Below are 7,041 nucleotides of genomic sequence, written 5' to 3'. Positions count from 1 at the left end.
AAGGGAGAGGAGTGAGTGAGTGAGTGAGAGGTTGCGGTACTTGAGGCTGGCCCGGATGGAGGAGGGGTATTGATTTATCTTGATCCCCGCTGAGACCACATCACTTATCCCCGCTGAGACCACATCAGTTATCCCCGCTGAGACCACATCAGTTATTACGGCTGAGACCCCATCAGTTATCCCCGCTGAGACCACATCAGTTATCCCCGCTGAGACCACATCAGTTATCCCCGCTGAGACCACATCAGTTATTACGGCTGAGACCACATCAATTATCATGGCTGAGACCACGTCAGTTATCCCCGCTGAGACCACATCAGCTGTTACGGCTGAGACCACATCTGAGACCACATCAAGTTATTACGGCTGAGACCACATCAATTATCATGGCTGAGACCACATCAGTTATCCCCGTTGAGACCACATCATTTATCATGGCTGAGAACATAACAGTCATCACGGGGGAGAACATAACAGTCATCACGGGGGAGAACATAACGATGGTAACCTTGCTTTCATCTGTAAGTCTCGAGTGACCTAACCATTAAGTGAGTGACGTAACGTCTCCCTACGTGGCTGCTGTACGGCTCAATCTGTTCTGGGGATGTGAAAATCATTGGGGAGGAAGTGTCGTTACTGTGCTGAGAGAGAGAGAGAGAGAGAGAGAGAGAGAGAGAGAGAGAGAGAGAGAGAGAGAGAGAGAGAGAGAGAGGATATACAGGCCCACATAGGCACACATGCGTGCTGGTTGGACGTAGAATATGTGAACACATTAGCACACTTGCCTCACACTTATACTGTCTCACTGCAGGAGGCCCCACGCGTGAGGAGAAGACCTTGAGTGTGGCAAGTGTGGGGCTCATTACTTGGAGCACGTTTTTCTTGGTCATGTCTTGTGGACCTGGTGCGCTACGCCCGTAGTAGGGATGATGTGAGGCCAACGTGGATGTAGGATTTACTCTATCCTTCATTTAAGCAGTTTCTAGCAGTGTCCCTCATGAATGGGTTGGTTCCGTTCTCTGGAGTGTAGGATGTGGAGGTTGATGGATGATTCGCATTAGAATATGGTCCACTCACACTTGAGGTGGTAGGGTTGAGTTGGTCCCAGTTTAGGAAGCTCGTCACCCAGTTGATGGGGTTGAACTAGGCCAAGAGTTGAGTGGTCTCAGCCAAGGGACTAACACAGCTGGCACAGTTCTCCAAGAGGATGGTCGTACCTAATGTGGTCGGCTGAGACCAGTTCAAGTGTAGGATGCGTCCAGCCAGGGTGAAGAGTTCGAACCAGTTGTAGGTTATGATGGCTGGAGCTGGGATAACGAACCTGGACCAGTACTTAGAAGAGGATGAGTTCACTTTAGGGTGACTAGGGATGTACTAGAGTGAGGTGGCCAACACCAGGCTGACCCAAGCCCAGAGTAATGTTATCTTTGCTAGGATGACAGCAGAGGAGGAGGGGATGTAGCTAGGTTGACGAGATTAAAGTTTGACAGACGCTGTTGGGATGACATGGTTCAGTCAATGATATACCAGGATGCTCGTAGTCAAGAAGCCACGGCTGAAATGCTTTCAGAGTAAGATGGCTTCGTAGAGCAGGGTTGTCACAATCAGGCTGGAGAGTTAGAACCATTCCCAAAGTAGAATGGCCGCTGGCAATGTAGGGTGACCAGATCTTAGCGTAGGATGTTTAAAGTCAGTGTGAGAGGTTCACAGGAGGGAAGAGGAGGATAGGTCTCAGCAAGGGGTCCCAGGTGTGGGATGTTGATGGCAGGTGCAGTGACAGGGTCGAGTTATATTTAGGTGAGGATGGTCATGGTGACGGGGCTGAGCCAGTCACAGACCAGCACTGTTACAGACTTTCCAAGCTTTTTAGTAATGTGACCACAGCGTCATGGAGCACGTAACGCTTAAGATGGGAATGACTGGAAAAGTGGAAGATGGATGTACAACTTCTTAACCAATACCTGCACGGTGAAAAGTTAGTTTCCGCAAGGAACTTTACTTGTGCCTCTCCTGTTCGTCAGTCTCGTATCTGACAAACCCAAATACTTATCATAGTATCATATGACATAGACCCAAATGCGGTTCATATTTTCATGTGACAGACCCAAATACGAGTCATTGTTTCATATGACAAAGACCCAAATGCGAGTCATAGTTTCATATGACATAGACCCAAATACGAGTCAGTTTTATATCATGCTCAGTAGGTGAGAATATAGTTGGAAATTTCATCTGTAGAAGATACTAGGAAATTATAGAGATATGAATCAGTTCTCCCGCAGGCCCAATGAAGTAGCATGATTTTTTTTAATGGTCAGAAGTTCCAAGTATTTCGAAATGGGAGAAATGAGAAGTACAACAAAAGACAGTACAGAATACTGGACAGTAGCCATGGCCATCGCATGTCGGAAGAATAATGCTAAAGATCTGCGGGTAATAATGTATGATGAGCCTTACCTTCAGCGAACACAACAGAGCATCAGTTGCCTCTTATAAAAAGATGGTAATCTATATTTTACAGACCTTCACGACAGGAGAGGTAAACCCACTGATGGCGCTCCTCAAGGTAACAGAGTTGAACAGTGTTGTGTGTTGGTTAACATCACCCGCCAGGACGGACGGAATTGCAATAGGAAATGTGCAAAGATTTTGCTCACCCCAGATTGATAATTCAGGGAACGACTGAAAATACTAAAGCGACTCTGTCGAGTGCAGACGGGAGAGGTATATCATTAAATACACTTCAGAGATCCTGGAGGCGTGGTTCACAGTCTGCAAAGGAAAATATGTCCATAATGGCTTGAAATTCTTGACGATTATGGATCAAATCAAGGATGGAATTCCTACAACAGTTCGACCGGAAGCTGGTAGGAACGTCTTAAACTATTCAGTGGACGTCTCTAACAAGTCTGGACAAGCGCTTAGAGACCAGCCAGAATGTGGTGGCCCACAGCCTCAGTGAGCCTCACTGAGCAGAAGAGAAAAGGGACAGTATGATCAGAGACCGAGCTGGTGGAGTAAAAGATATCTGAGACCATGTTAAGGTTAGGTAAGGTATCAGGAATGGACTATGTCATGATTGTGGTCGTCTGGGGTGGTGTGTGTGTGTGTGTGTGTGTGTGTGTGTGTGTGTGTGTGTAATAATAGACGTAAGAGGGTGGGCTTGCCACACTCTACCCATGGTCGTAACCGAATCAGTAGCTTGGTTGTCCCTCTTGGTGTCTCCGACAGCGTTCTGTGTGGACTGTTCAGGGTTTTGAATGGATAAGTTTACAGCAGCGCGTGAGGGTGGTGGTTGACAGTAAAGATGTATGGTGTTGTTGGTCGATGATGTCCTCTGGTGTCATATATGACGGAGTGATGTCACAAAGGGTTATAATCACTGCAGCAGCAGCAACCACCCTACACGAGACAAACTTATGAGGTCAGAAATTTTTGAGGTATGGTTTGATGACTGATCCAGATACTGCAGACTGCCTGGGATGTGCTGGAACACCGCAAGCGAGGACCTTATGTTGGGGAAACACCGGTGACGAGTTAGTTTGTGGGTTACGTGGCGAGTAGGTGACGTGGTGGGTGGATGACGTGGTGATGAGTGACGTGGTCCGCGGGGGATATGGTGGGTGGATGACGTGGTGGACGAGTGGAGGAAGTTTAAGACAAGGCTGATGGTGGTAATATCTCGAGTGCCTCATCTCAACGTCGACCACACACCACCCATATTACACACATTTCAACCGATCTTTTAAGTAACGGTAAAGGTAAATCTCCCGAGATGGCAGCACCAGCTGCAGTGATGACTTACTGGCCCTGTGTGACACGACGGGAACTGTAGCATATGGAAGATGTGTTGTGTTGGTGAGTTCTTGAACCTTGATATGCAAGACTTGCTTATGAAGGTTCCCTCTGGTATTGTCTCTATCCCGTACTCTGCTTCTATACTGTTTAACAGTTACTCCTTAGCCGGTGTACGCGGGAGTTGGTTGGCTCACACAATGCATTGCGTATAGGCTCACTGTTCCAGTACTTTGTAACCTTCGCGTGGCCGAGGTAGCCAGACTCCCTACCCAGGAACAGCGAAGGGGACCAAGTGAGGATATTCCCTCTAAAGCTCAGTCCTCTGTTCTTAACGCTACCTCGTTAACGCAGGAGATGGCGAATATGTTCGCTAACGATACAACGCTGGTGGGTGATTCGGGTGAGAAACTGCAGAAGTTGGTGTTTGGTAAAGTGTGTGAAAGAAGAAAGCTGAGAGTAAATGTAAATAAGAGCAAGGCCTTTAGGTTCAGTAGGGTTCAGGGACAAGTTAAATGGGAGGAACGTTTGAATAGAGAGAAACTGGAGGAAGTGAAGTGTTTTAGATATCTGGGAGTGGACTTAGCAGCGGATGGAACCATGGAAGCGGAAGTGAGTCACAGGGTGGGAGAGGGGGCAAAGGTTGTGGGAGCGTTGAAGACTGTGTGGAAGGCGAGAACGTTATCTAGGAGAATAAAAATGGGTATGTTTGAAGGAATAGTGGTTCCAGCAATGTTATATGGTTGCGAGGCATGGGCTATAGATAGGGTTGTGCGGAGGAGGGTGGATGAGTTGGAAATGAAATGTTTGAGGACAAAATTTTGTGTGAGGTGGTTTGATCGAGTAAGTAAGGAAAGGGTAAGAGAGATATGTGGAAATAAAAAGAGTGAGGTTGAGAGGGCAGAAGAGGGTGTGTTGAAATGGTTTGGATACATGGAGAGAATGAGTGAGAAAAGATTGACAAAGAGGATATATGTGTCAGAGGTGAAGGGAAGAAGGAGAAGCGGGAGACCAAATTGGAGGTGGAAGGACGGAGTGAAAAAGATTTTAAGGGATCGGAGCCTGAACATACAGGAAGGTGAAAGGCATGCAAGAAATAGAGTGAATTGGAACGATGTGGTTTACCGGGGTCGACTTGCTTTCAGTAGATTGAACCAGGGCATGTGAAGCGTCTGGGGTAAACCATGGAAAGGTCTTTGGGGCCTGGATGTGGAAAGGGAGCTGTGGTTTCGGTGCATTACACATGACAGCTAGAGACTGAGTGTGAACGAATGTGGCCTTTTTTTTTTTCTTTTCCTGGCGCTACCTCGCTGGTGTGGTAGTGGTGGGGGGGGGGGATGCTATTTCATTTGTGGCGTGGTGGCGACGGGAATGGATGAAGGCAGGAAGTATGAATATGTACATGTATATAAATATATATATATATATATATATATATATATATATATATATATATATATATATATATATATATATATATATGTATATATATATGTATTTGTCTCTTTATGTATATGTAGTATACGTTGAAATGTACATGTATGTATATATGCGTGTGGGCGTTTATGTATATGCATGTGTACGTAGGTGGGTTGGGCCATTCTTCATTTGTTTCCTTGCGCTACCTCGCTGACGCGGAAGACGGCGATTAAGTATAATAAGGTAAATATAGATGTGTGTGTGTGTGTGTGTGTGTGTGTGTGTGTGTGTGTACAAGAACAAGCGGCAGGAATTCAAGAGGAAGGTACAGGAGTTGAAAACGAGAACAAATAAGAGTTGGTGCGTGCAAGTACCAACAAACTTTAAGGGAAAAAAAGAAATCGATTCGGAAAGTTTATAGGGTGAAAAAATAAACAAGAGAATAAATTGGGTCATCAGTGGAGGGGGCAAATGGGAAAGTGGTAGGAGGCGGAGATGAACTGGTGAACTTTTTTGATGACAGAGTGGCAGATGTAGGGTGTCTGGGTCGGGATGGTATGCGAAGTGAGAGTCATGACAAGTGGTGTCGCGAAAACAGAAGACATGGTGAAAGCCTTGCGAAAGATGAAATATGGATGGAATTGCTGTTGAATTTCGTAAGAAAGTAGGTGACTTGTTGACTGATTAATGGGTCATGGTAAGGTGGCTGAGGATTGGCAGAATGCATGTTTAGTGCCACTGTTTAAAGACAAGGGGTACAAAGGCTAGTAATTGAATTACAGAGATTTGTTGAGTTTACCTGGTAATTTACATGGAAGAATGGTGATTGAGAGAGTGGTGGCGTGTTCGGAGCTTAGACTGGGGAAGAACGATATGGTTTCAGAAATGATTGAGGATCAGGTATTTGCTTTGAAGACTTTGTGTGAGAAATATTAAGAGAAACAGAAGGATCTGTGTGTGGCATTTATTGATCTGAGGAGAACTTATGAGAGGGTTGATGAAAAATCTGTGTGGAAGGTGCTACGAATATAGAGCGTGGGAGGAAAGCTAGCAGAAACAGAAGAATTTTAATTCATACTGTAAGGCGTGTATGCGAGTAGGTAAAGAGGAGGATGAGTGGTTCAAGTGGAACTGCGGCAAGGGTCTGTGATATCTCCAAGGCTATACCATTTATGGATGGGATGGTGAGGGGGTTTAATGCAAGAGTCTTAGTGAATGGAGCAGGTTGAGTTAGGGGAGGGCTGAGAGGTAGGTCAGTTGTTTGCAGATGATACGGCGGTGTTGGCAGATTCGAGTGAAAACTGCAGAAGTTGGTTTCTGAGTTTGGAAGAGTGGTAAAAGGAGAAAGGTGAAAGTGAAAATGAATAAAAGAAAGGTAATTAGGTTTAGCAGAGAAAAAAGGGCAGGTTATTTGGACTGCGAGTTTGAACGGAGATAATTCGGAGGAAGTGACATTAATGAAGAGGGATAGATTGAGGAAGCATTTGAGTTAGGTAGTAAACATCTTCAGAGTTGTTGACCCAGTGGTATATTCCCTAGACAGTTGTCATATGATGGATGACCAAGCATTTCACAGCAGAACTATACTCACTCATGTCTCTCCTCAATAATCCTCACGAAAGAAAAAAAAATATGTCCTTTAGTTCTTTAGTATCATTTTGAGGAAAGATTTAGTCTATCTTATTGTGCCCGTCTGAAATTCGCTCACTCGACCCCTTTGCGCTCTGGAGGGAACAATATTAGTGGGCAAAAAGTACAGACCAAATGTAGGAATGTTACATGTCTTGTACTAGCAAGAAGTTGGTCCACTGTATAGAATCAAACAAC

Source organism: Panulirus ornatus, chromosome 20 (genome assembly GCF_036320965.1).
Source record: "Panulirus ornatus isolate Po-2019 chromosome 20, ASM3632096v1, whole genome shotgun sequence".
NCBI classification, from domain to species: Eukaryota; Metazoa; Arthropoda; class Malacostraca; order Decapoda; family Palinuridae; genus Panulirus; species Panulirus ornatus.
The sequence above is the reverse complement of the archived record's forward strand: the minus strand, read 5'-3'. Positions refer to the sequence as shown.